Source organism: Protopterus annectens, chromosome 7.part0 (genome assembly GCF_019279795.1).
Source record: "Protopterus annectens isolate FY-2018-M chromosome 7.part0, PAN1.0, whole genome shotgun sequence".
In the NCBI taxonomy this organism is placed as follows: Eukaryota; Metazoa; Chordata; order Ceratodontiformes; family Protopteridae; genus Protopterus; species Protopterus annectens.
The window spans coordinates 1,514,172,711-1,514,193,663 of NC_056739.1; the positions used below are offsets into that span (position 1 = coordinate 1,514,172,711).

The 20,953-nt window shown below is 36.4% G+C and overlaps 1 protein-coding gene across 4 annotated transcripts in view; it reads left to right on the top strand.

Annotated features, from left to right (window-relative positions):
- LOC122807100 (histamine H1 receptor-like) overlaps positions 1-20,953 on the top strand; it is a 903,201-nt gene that overhangs the window by 761,002 nt on the left and 121,246 nt on the right. Inside the window, exon 1 of one of the 4 annotated variants that reach the window (XM_044078053.1) lies at positions 10,959-11,135. The exons of the other annotated variants lie outside the window; for them this stretch is intronic. The gene's annotated coding sequence lies outside the window, so the exon portion shown is untranslated. Of the gene's footprint in view, positions 1-10,958; positions 11,136-20,953 lie in introns of those variants that run through there. 4 annotated transcript variants of the gene reach the window in all.

The following is a 20,953-nucleotide window of genomic DNA, read 5'->3' on the forward strand; positions in this document are numbered from 1 at the left end:
CGAACAACTGTTCATCAAACTAAATACAATACAACAAACGTTCACTTGAACGAATGTTCACTTCAGTGAATGACTTACCTAGAGAAAGGAACGAGTTGCCCAGCATTCCAACCATCACACACAGCACAGTATTTCAAACCCACATAGATTGGGGGCTGCACTCCCCCAACTCTGCATACCACCTCCGAAATCCCACTACACTGGGGAAAAGGGCAAATTTCTGAAGATAACCACCAAACAAAATGACCAGCACATAGAATAAAATGCCACATAGACCAGAATCCCCAAATAAATCCAAGATTTTATTTCACATAACACAGTAAGCGCTTTTTCCAGTAAATTAAAATTAAGAGTTTTTGATAGATGAGTTTTTTTTCTGTTATTGGTGTTTGGTATAAGCATCATAATATTTATTCAATATAGTATGGATTTCTTCATTTTATTAGACTTTAAAATATTATTGTGTTTTTTATATTTTTAGTTTTTGTATTTGATATGTTGGTAATTGGAATTTTAAAAATGTGTATTTATGTATGTACTGATTTGCAAGTTGAACATTTCTTAATGCATTAGGTTTTAGTGTTCATTATTAATTGGTGTTAACTGATTGTTAGGTAGGGTGTTCAGTATAAATATGACTGTATTTGCTCTGTTACTTTGTCTGAAGAAGTTTGGTGAAATTTCTGAAGATGACCAACTCGTTCCTTCCCCTAGATAAGTTATTTTTGAAGTGAACATTTGCTAAAGTGAATGCTCGCTGTATTTGTTTCGATGAACAGTGATTCGTGGCAGTGAACCTGTGATAAAGTGATATAGACCCATCCAGATAAATTACCCCCCTCTATGTACAGGAATTGAGTAATTAACTCCATTTAGGTCATTTTGTTTAACGTAACAGTATGTTTTTTTATCTTCTACCCAGATACAGAGCTAAATTGTTATAAACTATAGAAGAGCCTACCTAAGTGCTGCTCTGGATTTGTTAATTTAATCAGGACATCCTCTGTAAAAAGTGCTGTCTCAATCTCCTGTTCTCCCCACTTACCACCACTTATCTGTGACTTCACAATATACATTACTAATGCTTCCAAATATAAAGCAAGTAACAATAGGGACATGGATGTCCCTTGTGTCATTCTAAAATGATTCAACATCTAGCTCACTGCTGTCTTAATCTTTGCTGTTTTTCCACTATATACAGACTTTAATAATGTTACAAACTTTTCTGGAAACCCCACCTTTCCCAGTATCAAAAACAGATATCCCCATGCCACCCATTTGAAAGCATTCTCTACATCCAAACTCAGTCTCAGCAGGATTTTATCCTTCTAATTAGCTCTTTCCATTAACAACAATGTCCACAGAATATTTTCCTAGCTCTGCCACAACACCACAAACCCACTCTGGTCATATTGGATTAACATTGGGACTATTAAAGCAAGTATTCTAGGTAAAATTGGCATACATATTTTATAATCATGGTTCAGTACTAAAATGGGCCTGTAAGAGGATTGGAGCATTGGGTCCTTACCTTTGTTCAGAATCACAGAAATAACTGCTTCATGCCAGGATGGGTGTGTCTCCCCCATATCCATCGCTATTGCATAATATCTACCCACTCTTCTAATATAGTTTCCCATTAATTTCCAAACCTCTTCCTGGAATCCATCCAAGCCCAAAGATGTATTACCTGCTTGTTAGAGTAAAACTAACTTCATCTTCTCTGTAGTAATTGATATTACCAAAGCTTGAATATCCTCTCCATCCAATCTAGGTAATTGTATATGGTAAAGTATTTTCCTCTCTTATCTTGTTCACATGCCCCCCCCCCCCAACACACACACACACACACACACACACACATGCACAAACACGCACATTTTCAGCAGTATATAAGTTTTCATAATATGGATTAAACATATGCAGGACAAGATTAGCTGTCTTATAATTTATCCCATCCATGTCTCTGTCAAACCAAAATTCATCTAGAACCTACTCCTCTCTTCACCTTAGATTCATTGCTTTTAAGAATCTTAGCATGACCTGAAAAAATAATTTCATAACAGCGAAGGCTTTGAACTCTATCTGCTTCCGGACACAATCCTCCACTAGTACTTTGGCCTCCCTAAACCATTCATTTTCTTCTTGATTTAAATTCCTTTTTTTTGTAACTTCAGCAACAACTGCTTAAGTGTCATGTATTACTTTCCTTTAACCTGCATAGCCTTCATATAAGATATATACACACTCCTTCAATTTGAGTTTCTGTCTATTCCACCTCCTGGTCTTAATTTCAGTTTGCATCAAGTATATTAATACTTCCCTTTCCATTTGTTTACCCAGCTCTGTAGACTTCAAAAATGATGTAGGGAATGTCCAGTATCCCACTAAATTTTCCTTAGCCTGTTATATAAATTCTGTGATCACTGGTGCGTGATCCAACCACAACAACACAAAGCCAAAGTAAACTTTATTGTTATTTAGAACTATACACGTGTAGCCCAAATGAAATTTCATGCATCAGCTCAATTCTTGAGTTTACAAAGGAAAGTGAACAACACATACAAGTAAAGGAATACACGTAACTGACAAATACAATACTACTCCCAATACATGCAAGAAAGGGCAGAGACATTTATCAACACTCATATATGAAAAGAATACCCTTCCTTGAGTTAAATTAACTATCCTATTTAAAGTAAAACAAAACGACTTTTGAAATGCCTAAGTTATCTGTCTAATACTGTACTTGAGTGGGTTAAATAATACTAACTATGGATATAATAAATAAATATTGCACTTACTTGAAATATATGTAAGTATGCAGTGCACAAATAAATAAAATTGACTTATTATGTGTCCAAACCCCTGGGACTATAGTGCCCGAGTTCAGAAGTCAAATCTCTGTAAAGTAGAAACAGTTACTGAATCTTGTAGTCCTGCAGCGGATGCTGCGATATCTCCTGCCCAATGCCAGATGGTTAAACAGTCCATGCGCAAGGATGTGTGTTGTCCTGTATTATTTTGTTGGCCTTTTGGATACTTCTTGCAGAATAAAGATGTTGTAACGATGGAAGACTGGAACCTGTTACCTTCTCTGCAACCCTCACCACTCTTTGTAGCTCCTTCCTTTCTGTAAATGTGCAGCTTCCAAACCACACTGTGAAGTTGCAGGTGAGGATTCTGTCTGTTGCACCTCTATAGAAGGTGGAAAGAATATGAGGAGGAAGCTTAGCTTTATCCAGCCTTCTTAAAAAGTGGAGGCATTAGTGCACTTTCTTGACCAGTTGGCTGATGTTTCCTGACCACGAGAGATCGCAGAGTTTCCGTATTTTCCACCATGCGGCTTTCACCACTTGAATGCTAGACCTGCATTCCTTCTTGCATAGATATGCTGCTTGGATCTTCATTCCTCAAGTTGCAATCCCCTTCGTCACCATCGTGCCTCTCTCTGGTTTTCATTCTCCTGGCAAGTGCAAACATCAAAGGCTCTTCTTAAATCTATTAATTGGGTGCATCTTAAGGGATCTTTCATGTTAATGTATATACATATTGTATTTATGAAAGCTGTTCAAGTATGGTGTTTATATGGTAAATCTGGGTAGTGAAATAGTACCGCAGAAAATGTTGTGTACTTGGTTAGTTGGGTGTGATTATGATTGCTTTGCTCTGAGCTGAATCTGAAGAGGTAATGAGGACTTTAGATATGGTAAGTATGTGAGATAAAGGGTTTAAGTTCACTGAGAATTTTTAATTTCTGCACAGTGCTTCTTAAAATAGCTTAGAAGGAGAGATTGCTTATTTTTGAAGTAGGATTTTTTTTTTTTATGAATCTGGTTATGTTATAGTGAGCGAACTCATTAAAAGTGCCTTCCACAAAAGCAAATAGAAAACAATCAGTTCTGGAAGAGCCTGAATCATGAACTTTTGGGAGAAGGGCCACTTTCAATGAGTTTATGCTTTTAATTACTGGGAAAAAAATAAGGTGTCATATTCCCAATTCATAGCAGTTTTTGCACCCATTCCAAGTTAAGAAAGGTACAATGGCTTTATATATAACTGGTTTGTTTCCAGTAATGCCAGGAGGCATACATCTATTTGAGAGTGGGTTTACTATAAGCAGATGGCTATTAATACATATCACCACATACTCTGTTCTGATAGGGAAAGCACATTTTAAATATTTAATAATAATGTACTGAAGTTGTAAAGCAGAATTTGAGTCATGTGATTTGTTAGGCAATCTTTTAGACAGTCTGGGCACTGTTTATGCTGGGAGATGAGATAACGTGAAATGAATATCACTGAGACTGCTTGTATTATGAATGACGAGCATGAGACTACACCTTGAATCAGTTTTAATAGAGTGGTACTTTTTTATAAATATTTCCTAAGTATAATAATGGCAATAGAATTTACAGGTAAAGAACTGTTAGGTCTAGTGGGATGGGTAACTGTCTAATAAAGACTGTATAACTGAGTAGTTGCATTTAGTTGTTTCTGAATGGGCCAGAGATTACATTCATGTATTAAAATAAAAATATCTCAAGAAAGCATATGAGTAAGTTGCAGGATGCCAAAGTTTAAAAGAGTGTTTGTTAACATAAAACACTATTATTTATGAACTTAATAAGTCAAAACTGAAGTTCAGGTGTATTTACTGTCCAAAGATATTTTACCAAATCTTAAAGAAATGACATCAGGCTCCACCATCAGCAATCCCCTCAATTGTCAGAAGCTTACTAGGAAAGAAGTAATTGCCCAACAGGATTTGTGTTGTTGCGGAAATAACCCCTGTCCAGGGGTGTTCTAAGGTCCAGCAGTTTGGAAGCCCTGGAAAGCATTATTGAGCTTAGAGAATTATTGTGCTTAGAGAAAGGGTATATGACAAATTATTGTGTATTTGTTTTGGTTTTGTTTTTGTAATATTAAAGACATACTTTTATATATCTTGATATAAAATAATTTCTCTACCTAACAAATTGAATTTGCTTCAGTATATCTATTTTTGCTTGAGTAAGTATTGCACATCAGAAATATAAGATATGTACATATTTAATGTCTATACACAGACATTCAAAAATATAAACATACAAATACACACACAAACACACACGCACACACACACACACACACACACACACACACACACACACACACACACACGTACATCGATGTAAACCATACCTCTCGACTTCTTAATGTAAGAAATCTTTACAAAGCCAAAGATTATGGGGGCACAGAAGGCCAAAAATAGGGAGAGATTTTAAATATTGCTCTTTTAAACTTAGAGAGTTGCTAGAATAACCCATTTTGGGTTAGTGTGCATTTTCTGAAGGATTTGAAGTCTGAAACTCAAAGGTCTGTCATATAGTGTCTTTGTACTCAGTGACTTGCTAGAAAACCACAAATTTTATGAGGAAAAGACCAAAAATAAGAGGTAAAAATCTGGACATTCTGCAAAAATCTGGATAGTTGAGAGGCATGATTTAACAATCACAGGCAGCTACTTATTTTTTTCCCAATTTCTGCTTCTGAACAAATAAATGAAACACACACACATACACACACACATGCACACACGCACGCACACACACACACACACACACACACACACACACACACACACACACACACACACACACACACACACAAACACACACAATATAAGCATTGAAATTCTTTGCACCATACCCCAATCCCTTTACTGTTCATGGTTTTGCTTTCGCTTGAGATTAAAGTCTGTCAAAAATTCTTATGTTAAACAGATTGATGCTAATGTACTGCCTGTTGTAGTCAGTATATTCATCTGTCTCTCACTTTCACTTTTCACTCGTGCACGTACACATGCATGCGTGGGGGACCTTTAGTGAAGCATATAGTCCAGTCCCAGGTTTTGAACCTGTTCCCAGTGCATTTTTAGAGAAAATTGTGTATTTCTATCTTTCTTTTTTTTTCTTTTGTTTAGTTTTTCCTTTTCATTTTACACTCAGTATATAACAAAGAGCTGTTGAGTGAACAAAGAAATGGTGACCATTTACTTCTTAACTGTCTGAGCTTCATGGCAGTTTAATATGTTGCCATGAAGTGGCAGCCTTCTTTTTCAGCAGGTATAACCTGTACTTTAAGACCCTGCTGTAGAGCATTCATTGTCCAGTCATGGTTTAATATACAATTCACCCATTCTCTAAATGTAATTACATACTGTATCAGAATTTGTTACAATAATTGAACACATAAGATATTTACCAAGACATGTGTACCTTAGCAATGGAAAAAATCCACAAAAAAAAACAACTTTACAAACACTTAAAGCAGTTCATTATTAGAAACAACCATGGTACTGTGAGGATATTAGATATTGTTATCTGTGCTAGCATGACTGGCTGAGGTTTTGTAAATAATTGTAAATAATTGGGTGCTTACATATTATCGCAACCACATTCCAAACAGGGCAAACGGCTCATTTCCAAACCATTTAGTTTTCTCTCTCTATCTCTCTAATGATGTTTTAGTGTTGAAACAATGTTTTATTTGAGGGATGTTTCATGCTTCCTTCAGTTTTGCTGTCTTCATAGGGTTTACATAAGTACCCACATTACTAAAGTCGAAATAGACCAAAATTTATGTTTCAGTTTCTACTGATTAATGTACAGGTACAAATGCTGATTGCACATCTGCAATAAACACTATGAAGACAGCAAAACTGAAGGAAACATGAAACATCCTTCTAATAAAATTCTGTTTCAACAGTAAAACATCATTAGAGGGAGAAAAAAGTAAACAGAATGGTTTTTACATCAGCCAAATATGTCTGATGTTGTTCTTAACATTACAGGGTGAAGCACAGACCAGTAACATCACAATTACTTTGACGGCAGAAACATTACCTGACAGGCCTTAAAGGTCACTATCATACCTCTCGACTGTCTAGATTATTGCAGAATGCCCAGATTTATGCCTCGTATTTTTGGTCCGTTCCTCTTAAAAGTTATGTTTTTCTGGCAAATCACTGTGGAATGATGTCACTAAATAATGACATACATTTGCATTTCAGACTTTATTTCCTCCTGAAAATGCATGATAACACAAGTCCTGTTATTCTAGCAACCTTCTAAGAGCAATATTTAAAACCTATTTTGGCCCCTTTGTTCACTACATATCTCAGCAGGAGTACAGCTCAGAAATGAGCCATTTGCCCTGTTTGGAATGTGGCTGCAATAATACGCAAGTACCAATAATTGTAAATTACTCTGCATTACATATGCCAGCATGACTGACTATAATTTTGTAAATAAGTTTATGTCTTTTGATTATTTTCACTCTGATTTATGCAAGCTGTTTGAATTTCAAATAGTGTCCTTCTGACTGAACAAATGTACATGTTTTTAAAGGGATTTCTGAATGTATGTTATGCCAGAGTCAGCTGACCTAGATGTGATGTCATTATGTGCCAGAGCTGGGACAATATAATCTTCACTGCAGCTGTTTGTTTACTTTTCAAAGTCTGATATGAGAGAGTAGAATTCTCATAGCAGCTTCCTGCTACTTTTAAAAAATCTGCTATAAAAGCAGGTTCTGAGTCAGTTATTCAGTTTGTTTTCCAGAGCTGTTCAACAGTAGTAGTCCAGTTTTTCCAGAGTAGTCGTTCCAGTCGCTAAGGACAGACAACAGCCTGGAGTGTGAACATAATTCCTCATCTTGCCTTCAAGATGTAAGAGTATAATCTTGCCTTGCTCAGTTATTTAGATTAGATAAGGACAGTTAATCTTCAGGTAGTCAGGGAGCAACAGCTAGTTAGTTAGAGGTTTTCTAAAATCAGTGTGAGATCTAGCCTACAGCATTATTTTCATATTTCCTGTGTGTGAAACTCTGTTGTTTATTGGAATCAGTTATTCAGAGTCTACATGTTTTAAATACTTTTATTTATTATTAAATATTTTACTACCTCTTGTTGTGGCTGATTATTTTGTGAATACGTTTAATAACTTGAAAGTGCTTATGCTCATGGTGATAACACTAGGGCCATTCTGAAAAGCCTTATTGCTTGGGTCACATGCTACCATTTGTATCAATATCTATTTTACCTAATATAACTGAACACTGACTGATTGACTGGTGGCAGCAGTTACCTTGTAATTTGGGAAAGGGGACACAGCAGGCAAATCTGTGCCAGTCTTTCCCAAGAGTGTTTGCATGTGTGAATATCAGACATTTAAAAGTGAGTGTGTCAGATACCAACTAGGATGCAGTGGGTAGTGTGGAAACTCATTTGGGGAACAGTAGTGAAACATATAGTCCTGTTCCAGGTTTGGAGCCTCTTCCCGGTATATTCTTAGGGAAAAGTGTGTATTTCTAGTCCTCCTATTGACATTCCCTTACCAGAGACCGTGGTGGGGATTGAGACTCCTTAGTTATTGTTTTAGGGTAAACAGGGTTCATCACAGGAGCATTCTGAAGCAGCAAAGAAAAAGAACATAAAGTAGATGCAAACTCAGCAGAACTTAATACCGTTCTTGTGTAAATTCACCGATGCAAAAAAAGAGCAATTACCTTTTATAGTTTTACCCTTACAGATCCTAAAAGGAGATATTATCAAAATGAGAAACTCATTGTACCTATAGTACAGAGATATAAATATTTCCATTTTATTTACATAGATATTGGTTTATTCTTGAAACAGATCACAAGCCACCTAGTTTTTTTTTATAATATTGGATCCAAATGATCAGGCAGAGCTGCAAGACAGAGATGGCAACTATAATCATATACCTTTACTGTTCAGTGCTAAAATCAGAATGACAGCCAAACCAAATGTTTCTTGATGACAACTTTATGTTAAAACGTCTGCAATTAGATATTGCAACATCATTTCAAAATAAAGTTGAAGAACCACTGAAAGGCACCGAGGCATTAACTGCTGTGCAAACCCTAATTCCAATTTAGGGAAATAGAGGAAGAACAGCACCACAGTTAACTTCAATAGGCTCAAAGGCAGTGTAAAATCAATACAGAATAAAAGATAATAATAAAAACTTTGTTTATTGTGAAAAAAAAATAAAACCTTAGCGCTTTCATCCCAAAAATTGATGGACTTCATCAGAGTAATGATTCAAACAAGGTTGCCATACTTAAATGCAAAAGCCCAGGAAAAATAGAAGGCAACCACCTGTCGAGTTTTTATTACAACCTTAGATTCTGCATTGATTTTGCACTGCCTTTGACCCTACTGAAGTGAACTGTGGTGCCATTCTTCCTCGGTTCCCCATTCTGAAATCAAACGCAGAGATGAGAAGAAAGTTTGCTTTCCTGAAACAGATGGACAGACTGTCTTATATGTCAAACCAATGGACAAAACTGCCCTGCATGTCAAGCCAGCAGCCCATCCAGAAGAGCAACTAAATATATCTGTGCATCTAGCTTAACCCTTCTCTGAATTGTATGTTGACTTATACAGCTCTTTCTCCCTCACGTAGATACGTAGATACCTTCATGCTATAGAGATTACTATACCAATACCCATTGGTGGAATCTGTCACAACTTCAACAAATTCACTTGATAAAGTGTTTGTGTTGTGCTTTCCTCATGTGCTGAGGATGATATACCTCCATTTACTATATAATGGTTTAATAATTTCATACACAATATGTGATTTTAACATAGGAAAATCGTATCCTGATGGTCACAGTGCAGCATTGTTGCAAAGACATAGACTGATTTATGAAGACAGTGGAAATGTTTTAAGATAAGGTGCCTACTATACAATATTTGTGTTTATCCATAAGGGAATATGTAGTTACTTCTTATACTTCCAGTCAGTAGCATAACTAGGGAGGGGCAAAGGGGTAGCCACTCTGGGCACAAAGTATTTTGGGTGCATTCTGCAGGTGCCCATCCTTCTTCATTGTAATTTATGGTCAGAACTGAAGCACTTCTTTAAAACTCTGTGTGTGTCATAAACTGTAGCAACCGCTTGATAAAATTGTATCAAGCCTGCAAGCAGTGTGCTGCCATTTTCAAAGAAAAAGTGTTTGTTTTTTTCAGTAAGTTTTGTCCCAGGACTTCAGATGGGAAGTGCTTTAGTGCTCCATGTGTGTACTGCAGCAGCTGATTGCTACAAATATAGCAAGTAGTTACTAACATTTAAAAGAAAAATGATTTTTTACCCCCCCCTATACATCCCATCTTAGGACTGAAGTGCATGTGTTTGTGGGGTCTGAGGAGAGGACGTTTTTCTTTTCCTCCTAAACTATAGTTGGGGGGGTGGAGATCAGGGGGTGGAATTGGGTACCAGCATAACTACTACACCTCTTCAAAAGACAGCCCCTGCTGAAATATTGTTAAAGTCTGCCCTTAAGAATAGTTTACCAACATCTGCTGACTATTACGCAACTTTTTCTACTGAAAAAAAAAATTTTTTTGACATCCAGAGTAATGTTAAAAAGAAAGGGTATAACAAATGCTCTTAGGTGTCATGTAAAATAAAAATGCATTTCTTAATAAGCAAGTTTACTTTCATCAGCCTTATACTTCCTTTTATTGAGTCGTGTCCTGCTTATTTTACATAGCTTATTAGTAACTTGTTTATTTGAGAGATCTCTTTTAAGTGTATTCATATTTTCTTTGTCATGTCACACAGGTTGGAATTTCATACACTGAAAAACAAAAACATTACATAATGATCTTCTAGAGGGTTGCAGCTGTCACAAAAAAAGAAAAAAAAGCATGCTTCTGTCTTCAGTGGTTGTTAAATCAGTTGTAATGTGTGTTTATAGATCATTTTCTGGCTTCTTTCATTTTAAAGGTCTCAGCAAAATGGGGTTATCTCATGCCATATTTAATTGATTAAAACATGTTCAGTGCCAATGATTGTAGTGAGATCATCAACTATTCTGAGTTTCCCATGCTGCAACTGCAGTCATGTGAATGCCTTTGGCATTTCATGTCTGTCACGATTTTGACATATTGGTAGCAGCAGCATAATTGAAGGCGTCTGAAAATGACATTCTGAAGAAAGTTTTTAACTCTTTCTTTGTGATAGAATACTTTAAAAGTTCAACAGAACAGCGGGCATTGAAGGATTCAAGTTGATTCCAAACTGCAGTTAGAAAGAAAATTTTGCATTTTGAATGAGGTTAGTGTGCAACACTGGCAGGAAGCCTAACTGCTGATGTGGGCTCAGAGTCTGTCAGACATACAGATATTTTATTGAAATGGTTAATTTACAAGTACAATAACACTTCAATTTATTGTAGCCAGCATGTAAACATGACACAATGAAACAATTCTTTAATACAAGAAAGAAAGGATTCAATGCATGAATTAAGGATTGATTTAACGCTGCCTGCATGTTTTCTTCACGACTCTTATAAGACATAGTAGCAAAGGTCATCCATAAGAAGTTTCTTTTGAAATAATCTCTGTTTAACTGAAAACAAAATGCATGAACTGTAGGACTATATTAACTGTGACAATTATAAATCTGCTTTGTGCTTTTCTGTGTTAAAGTCTAAATAATTATGGATACTATCATTAGTAACAAATCCGAATTCATCTGAACAAGATGTCATTAAAACAAAGAATAATTCACTAAGTAGGTAATAAAAATGCTACAGATGAACAAGTACATGGGAAAACAGTGTACAGCCTCTAAGTAAAAAAGTAGCAGGCAAAAAAGACAAGAAAATGATGATTTACAAAAATGATTTTATCAGAAGAGAATCATTTCTTTTCTTCTGGTACTCTAGTCATGAACTATACAACTGATGTAAGTAGTACATAGAATTTTGTCATTAAGACATGGTCCCAGAATGGGGCTAAGTGGTGAAAACACCTGATAATTAAATCTACTGAATGTTTTATTTTAGTGATACTTCACCCAGTAAACAAATTGTTGCAACAGGAATATATTTTGTTTTTATTTTCAATTATTTAATTATTTAACATTTTGTCAATAAATCTGAATTGAAATTTGGAGTCACTGTTCATGCTGAGAATCAAATATACTGCAGGTGATAACTCATTTGCTGATCTGTCACACACAGATCAGAGATATAAGTGATAATTTCTCTGCTGGTGATGAGGGTGGCCAAAATTAAGTGAATGCCATGTAACACAACAGTGCTGTATGAGATATAACTGCACAACATACCGAGTGCTACAGTCTTCTGGAGATGGATAACTGATAGGAATCACAATGGGAGCTACTGCACACACTACACCTTCATAGGGATTTGGGTGCACAAGCAGGAGGGGTTACTGATGTATGCTCTGCACCCTTTCAGAAAGAGATTGTTGACTGCAGTATTAATAGACACACTGAAATGGGGGTCTTGTAACAGCTTATAGTGCAGAGCTAGAAGGGCTCACTGTAGTTTTCAGAATGAATGAGACAGGATTGGTAGTGATGTCTTTTTCGACATTGCTATGGAATCAGTTTATGTATAAGGTACTTGCTCAGTCATACGAGTGGTGAAAGAGGAAGGTAATGTTTTTGTTATTTATTTATGTTTGTTGTCTGGGTTAATCCCACTAAGTGAGCATCACTGAAGTACATGAGCTGAAGAAAGTATGTACAGTTTGTGTGAGGTGGAGGAAGGCAAGTGAACAAGTGTTTATTAAATGTATGAAGGTTAAGTATTTAAGGCATATAATAGATAGCAGACATTTACAAAATGTGACATTAATGTAAAAATAACAATGTTGTTATTTGGATTATATGTTAAATTAGATGTATGTTTTGTGCTAAAGTAAACAATATTTTTTCTGTTATGGGCAATTTGGAAAGGAAGATGTGATGATTTGCTGTTTAATAAAAATGTGAAATTGTTGATGTATGAAACACACTCTGAAGAGATGGTTATAGCAGAAAGGATTGGATGGTAATGTGTTACAGCATATGCATTTGTATACACAAAATATGGAAAATTGAATGCAAAGTGAATTTAAATATGTCACTAAGATATATATATGTGAATATGAAAATAAAGTGCCCTACTCTTTTTAAGTGCTGTGGGTTCTTTTACATCCAAAACCTCAAGTAGATGGACCTCAACTTTAACATCTTACCTGAAGGATAGTACCACAGCAATGCAATATCTATTATATGCACTGCATACTGTTCCCAGTTCTCAGTAGAACCCTTAACTAAAAGCACACCTTCTATAGTTATGTAAAGAATCTCCATGGCAATATCCAGATTTCCTCTGAGCTACTGCACAATGGTACCTCCTATACCGAGCCAACAGATATTGCCAATATACTAGCCGACAGATTCAGTGCTAACTATACCCTTCTCACCCCCCCAAAGGACCAATCACAAAACCAGTAGATTGCCAGGAACCCAGTATTACTGCTGCACAGGTTAAAATAGCATTGTTCAAGGCCACAAATACAGTTTCTATGGGACCTGACATTATCCCTGGCTGTGTTCTACATGAACTACAGAGTGAACTGACATCTCACCTGTGTGCCCTGTTCAGTCACAGCCTCACGTCAGGCTTTGTCCCAACCAAATGGAGCATTGCTACAGTCATCCCTCTTCACAAAGGAGGAGCAACTACAGACCCTGAGAATTATCACCCAATTAGCCTGACGAGTCTGATATGCAATGCTATGGAATGCATCATCATGGACCTAACAAACAAGGATAGAGGGAATCTCCAAACTCTAGATCCTACACAGTTTGGTTTTGTGAAGGGTAGATCATGCCTGCTCAACTTGGTCAACTTCTTTGAGTCAGCCACCAGAGCTGTGGATGAAGGCAAGGTGGTTCATACAGCCTACCTTGATCTAGCCAAGGCCTTTGATACCATTCCCCACTCGGGAATCATAGATAAACTCACTGACCTAGGCATCAACCCCTATATCACTAGGTGGGTTGCAAACTGGCTCACAGATAGAACCCACAGTGTGAAAGTAGCTGACTCCAAGTCAGACTGCCGACTAGTCACAAGTGGAGTCCCACAGGGTTCGGTCCTGGGTCCTCTCCTGTTTGGTATCTACTTCTCTGAAGTCCAGGCCAACACGAAGAGACTCTGGCTGACAAAGTTTGCAGGCGATTGCAAGTTGGGAGCTATTATTAAATCCCCAAGTGATGTTGACATCCTACAGAAAAACCTCAATGACACCAACAACTGGTGTCAGAACCATGGCCTTATGCCAAAAAATGTGTCGTCATCCCTCTTGGGAAAAACCCGGTTCCCTTGAATTACCACATTGATGGTAGTCCACTGAACACAGAAGGCATTATAAGAGATCTGAGAACACAGGTTGACAGCAACCTCTCTTTTGACCACCACGTTCCCACTGTGGTTAGAAAGTCCTTCTATGTGGCACATCTCATTACTAAGGGTTTTGCATCCAGGAAGAAAGAGGTCATTGTCTCCCTCTACTCTTCCCTCATTAGGCCAATCATTGAGTACAATGCCTCATTTGGCATGTACTTCACTAGACACCTGCAACAACTGGAGAAGCTGCAAAAGTACCTCACAAAGAGGATTCTAGGACTTAAACACTTGTCCTATATGGACAGACTCAACAAACTCTAACTATTTTCTGTCTCATATCACCTACTTAGAGGCGATCTCTGCTTGACTTACAAAACCTTGTCTGAACCAGCCCTGTTAGAAATGCAACATCTAAAGAAATCCCAATCCCTCCACATGACACGCTCCAGAGACCTCAACCTCATTACCACAATCAACAGAACATGCTGGAGGACAGGTTCATAACCCAGAGACTGCCCATGCTATGGAACAGACTTCCCATACATGCCAAGCAGAGCACCTCACTGATCCTCTTCAAGAGAAATCTTGATGAGTGGATGGAAAACAGAAAATTCACCCCGGGATAACTTCAGTGTCTCTACTCGACAGAGGCACTGGGAACTAAGGTTGGGTGGCACTATGCCAGGGTAATCCTATGGTTAGGCTTGTAAAGGTCCCAGAGCCATTAGCCTAGCACACACTTATGAACCTATGAACCTATGTGCCTTAATAGAATGTGTTTACTCAAGTTCTTGTTTATAAGCTGTTGTGACCAGATAAGTAAGATTAGAAGATTTTAATATTCATAGGTTCATATTTCATGCAAACAAGAGCTAAGCTAATGACCACAAAGGTCTGTCTAAGCCTGTTTCTGCATCCTAAATTTGACCCACAAATCTGCTTTATAATAGGAGTGATTTACTGACTACCTCTGTACATCAGAGACATACGTGTCATACCATGGGGTGAATTTTTGAATATGCATCCATTTGTTCAAGTTACACGTAAATATGCTTAGGGAGGAACTGTGCTTCACAAGAATGGGAAGCCTGTTCCAGGGAATGGGAATTTTCTGAGAAACATATCTGTCTCTCCAAAGTGTCCTGTTTATGCTGCAAGATGCCAGAGGAGTGGGTACAGGACAGAGCCCTGACGGACTCCACTTGTGACTAGAGACTTTGGTAGAGGTGGCTTCCCTGATCCTAAACTCTTGGGTCCATCCTTGAGCCAGCTAGTTTTCTAGCATGTTATAAGGGGTTTTTTGCTTAGTTACTTAAGTTTGTTGACAATGCACTAATGGGGTATTGTGTCAAATGTTCTAGCCAGATCTAGATAGGCAGTATGCGCCACTTTCCCTTCATCTATTGCTTTAGTGACATTTTCTAACAAATCCACCAGATTCAGTAAGTGTGATTTTTGTTTGACAAAGCCATACTGAGCTGGATGCAATGACTGGACATCTCCTATGTCCTTGCTGATAATTTCCATGATAATACTTTTAATGGCTTTGCAAATAAGACTACTCTGACTAATGTGTATGTTTCCAGGCTCTGTTGAAGGTTCTCCCTTATGAAGGAGAATAACCATTGCAGTCTTCCATTATCATGCCACAAAGCCTGCTTTAAGAATTTAGTTAAACAGTGACTCCAAGAGTCCTGATAAATCATATTTTAGACTGTTTATGAGACATCCCAGGATGTTATTAGGACCCATTGAGGTTGTGCTCTTTACTTAGCAAGCACAGCCACTACATGCTCCTAAGCTGTACTTGGAGGGGTTATATTTGAGGGTATTTCATGGGGAATGGTTGGGAGTAAGATGGGGATAAAGTTGGAACTGAATTTGTCCACTAACAGGTTTGCTATATCTCCAGGTTCAGTGAATGTGGTACCATTAACTACCAGTTCAGCACTTTGCTGTACACCTCAAGGTTTCTGACATTACTGATGAAGGCCTTATGGTTATCTTTCATCTTGGAGGCTATCTTAACTTAAAGTTGTCTTTGTTTGATTTAATTAGCCCTCTTAATTGCCTATTTAGTTTGATGAGTGAGTTTTTATCTTTATGAAAATGACCTTTCATGCGTTTTGGCATAACTGTTTTCCTTTTGTTGCATGTCCTGTTTAATTTAGGATTCCACCAGGGTGATTTGTTTCTCGGGCTAGTTCTGGGCTTACTTCTGGTAGTTAAAGTAGCCTCTGTGCAGGCATTACCATGGTTGCACAGAGTTTCTGAGAGCAATTCAATGTAGGCTACTGTGTTCTCAGGGTTTGGAGGGGCAATCAATTTTGACTAACTATCACTTAATAAAATGCAGTTTGCCTGTAATAGTTCTTAACTGTTACTGGTTTTACTGAGGTTACAGAGTTAATTCTAATTTCAAAAGAGACAGCTTCATGTTCAGCCCTTACCAAGGAAGATGAGGCATGGGGAGTGTAGCATTTTCCCATATTTGTGGGTACAAGCTTCAGTATGTTGGAGTCTGTAGTGGGTGTATTCTCTATTTGATCAATGGCGTTTCTATTTATAAAGTCCGGGAATCTCTCTTCCTATAGCTTTGAGGTTGTATAGGATTCTCAGTCTATAGAGGGGTAATTAAAGTCTCCCAAACAGGGTATTAGGTTGGATGGTAAGTGTCTCCAGTAGGTCCAAGAATGCATTTGGGCTTCTTGGGCATGGAGGGTGACCTGTAGAAGGCTAAGATATGGTACAGGATTTTATCTATGGTGATCTGCATATGGAGGAACTCCAGCATGTCATCCTGTTTGACCAACCTGGAGGTATGCATGCTATTGATGTATATAGAGACACTTCTACTTTTATCTCTTGTTTGTGCAGCTACTTGTCTAAAAGTGTGGAAGGCACTGAAACCTTGCACTGTTAGGGTACTCTCTGTCACTTTAAACCATGTCTCTGTAATTCCACAGATGTCTATATTCTCATGTGTGAGGGGGGCTTGGAGGGACACTGTTTTTTTTTTTTTATTTAGTCTCCTGGCATTGGGTAGTAACACCAGTACAAGGATATGTACTGGATATGAAAAAGAGACATAACAAACAAGTAATGATTTGAAGTCGGTTATACATGGATAATCATGTGCACTTGTTTATGTCAAAAGTTAGATTAACTAAACTTTAAGGAAATCATTTTAGTAGTATTAATAACTAAATAAGCTAACATGCTATTTTACTAAGCGGGCAATAATGTCCTCCAGGGTGGATGTTATTGGGGCCATAATGCCCACCCAGGGGGTGTTATGAGGCTAGATGCCACAGGCAGAGTGCCTCTACACCCTCAGCTATGCCCAGCCTGGAGAGCAATATTGAAATTAGATAATGGGTTACCTGATAAGTGGTTTCATACTTGATTTTTTATTAGTATATACATTTGTTATCCTCCATCTAATGTTTCAAAGTTGCTGTAGCATATGCAGTTGTTAATGGAGAAAGCATTTAATACCTAAGATATAAGTTACATAAATATTTAATGTCAACATACACACATTCATGCAGAAGCCGTCAGACTTTCACCACACAAATGTACAAAAACATGCATGCAAGCATGCATACATGCTTATATTTTTGTAAAGAAACATATACAAACATATATACTCACACAGACAAATGTGCCTAGCAATTACAAACACTTTCTTGACTGAATACACCTCACTTATCTGCAACATCCCAACTGTCCCTGATTATGCAGAATATCCCTGATTTGCCTCATACTCTTGCTCTTAATCTGAAAAGATTTGATTTTATGCTAAATCACTGAGGATTTCAGTTAGTTAATAAAGCTAATTAGTGTAGGCCATGCTTCTTACTGTAACTTGACAAAAAAAATGTTCTAATCTGAATTCTTCAGCAGAGAAATTCAGAGGTATGTGCTCTCCCTGTCTCTCAGTCATATAGTTTCTCTATCTCTCATACACACTTATTTTTTTTCTTTATTTTCCCACCCCTTCAAATACAGCTTTTTTTAAACCATGATAAGCAAGGGGTGAATAAAACAGGAAATCCTTGTGATTGTACTGCTGTTGCAGATACTTTTGTTAGCTCAGTGTTATCTAATTTAAGGTTGTACATGTTGAACAGCAAAGCCATATTTAGTGAACCTAAACAAATCGCTCCAATTGCATTTTTTTTAATCCCTGGCTCATGGTAGCTTATTATGCCACCATTTAGGGGTGGATTTTTTTTCACTTTTTACTGAGCATTACCAAGTACCTTAAAATCCTGTCTATGAACATTTGCTCTCCAATGGGGTGACAATGTGTATTTAGCCCATTAAAATAAAATAAGGATATTTTGTCAGTTTAACAGAGATAGTCAGAATGTACACAATTGTCAGGCTTCATCCTGTAGTCTTGGGTTTTATTCCTTCATTGTCTGCTTACAAATTGGACTTCATGTAAGTCAGTAAACATAAAATGCTTTTGATTAGCCAGGGGAAAAAGCAATTGCACCTAGTTTACTAATTTGTTTAGTGTGCATCTTCACAAAATTGTATGATAGCTTACTGTCAGTTGTTCATGGATAGTCATACTGTCCAGGAATTCTGCTGGAATACTTGTGAACATAGCCATATTGTCAGGTTTCACAATATGTAATACTGAATAAGTGGTGCATTGTGATAATTTTCCAAAGCAAACAGGAAAATAGTAAGGCATATCTATTAAGATGCCTTTTCTGTGAGCTAGTCATATTTTGACTAGGTTATATAAATACATATGATTCATTTAGTCTTCTTACAGCTGATGAATCCAGTTTATGAGAAAGTATAATTTTCATTTTTTATTTTTTTCTAGACTTGGATTTAAACTGTGCAAAGCATCTTCACAGGAAACTGAGTAAACAAGTCATATGTTACAGATCTATACTTCAAGTAATAAATGCTGTTTCAAATGCTTTTTAAAAACTATGTATATATATATATATATATATATATATATATATATGGATCTACCTTACAAGCTCGACACTTCACAAGATCGACATTTAGAACAACAAGACCACAAGAACAAAACCGCAAAAACACGAAAGTTCACATGCCCGACAAACCACAATCCCGACAGTTAACAAAACAAGGAAATCCACAGCTTACACAATGATTCTACGGATCCACCAATAAGTGCTCACAGCTACCAGTAATAATAGATCCACGATTTAATAAAGTCAAAAAACACAAAATAATGAAAACGGACTGATACGACAAAACACTATAAGCATATACAAACAAAGCGAACTGTAGAACTACGTTAAGCGCTTTCAACCAAATCAGCTGGTCTTCATCAGAACTAAAGCGTTTAACTATTACACTGTTTAAATAACTTCAGTGGCGCCAAAAACATATTTGCCTTTCCTTAAAGCTGTATTCACTCTTTGTTAACATGAAATATTAGCATCCTTTGCAATGCTTTCAAATTTCACTAATCAACATTTTTTCTCTTATACATTTTATAAACAAATAATATATATGACAATATACTGTAAAACATAACTATACTAATTAAAAAATGATATAAGATGTAAAAAAATATAAAAGAATAAGTAAAAAATAATGAAATGAAAAATATATTCTGTTACAATAACTACGAACCGATCACCTGATAAGGCTATGCATAATTTATAAATATAAATATTTGTTAATACTTATTAATTCATCATTACTGTACATTGGAAAGAAATATGTATACGTATGTATACACGTATAAGATAAATAAAATAAATATATCAAAATTAATCAATTCGCTAAAATTGTCACTACTACTTAAAATCTATATAAAATCTATATGTAAATGCTTAATCAATGATATAATTCTATATGTACTCCTATCTTGTCATCTACTGTTATGTCATATAAAGATTATAAAAATTATAGAAAATTATAAAAAAATTTAAAAATTTTTTTGCTCCTACGTGTATAATACTTTCTTAACTGAAATACTTTTTTCTATAAATATAATAATGTTTTTATAGATAGACATTCATTTAAACCTGGTGGAGTGGTGGCATCCAACCATATTTGCCACCATGTCTCTTTATATGGCAATAAACTCTTATAATTGCCACCTCTTGGATCTGATTCTATAATTTCAAGAATACTAAACTTGAATTGATGTTCATCTCCTTTACTTTCTATGTGTCGGTATAATGCATTAGTTTTATCTTTAGTCTTGATACTATATGTGTGGTCATATATGCGTTTTTTGAGACATCTTTCTGTTCTTCCTACATAGAGGCTTGAGCATTTGTCACATGTTGCTAGATATATTACCATTTTAGTGTTACAATTTCCATTTCTGCACGTTATAATTGTCTTATGTCCATTCTGTAACATTATTTTATTTTCCTGTGACATATGTCTACATTGATTGCAGAAACCACATTTTCTGCTTCTATTATTGTTTTTCTTACTACTTCTTTTCCTGTCAATATTTCTATAATCCATTAAACACTTCATGTTGCTACCCATTTTATAAATAAAATTGGGTTTGGATCCCAATATTTGGACTAAGCCCATGTCCATACTGATCAGATGCCAGAATTTATGTATTATAGTTTTAATTTTGTCTACTCCTAAATTATATTGTAAAATACAAACTCTTTGAAAGTTTGAAACTAATTTATTCGTAACCACATTGTTATCCAAATTATTGGTATGAATATTCCCAGCTCCCAATAAT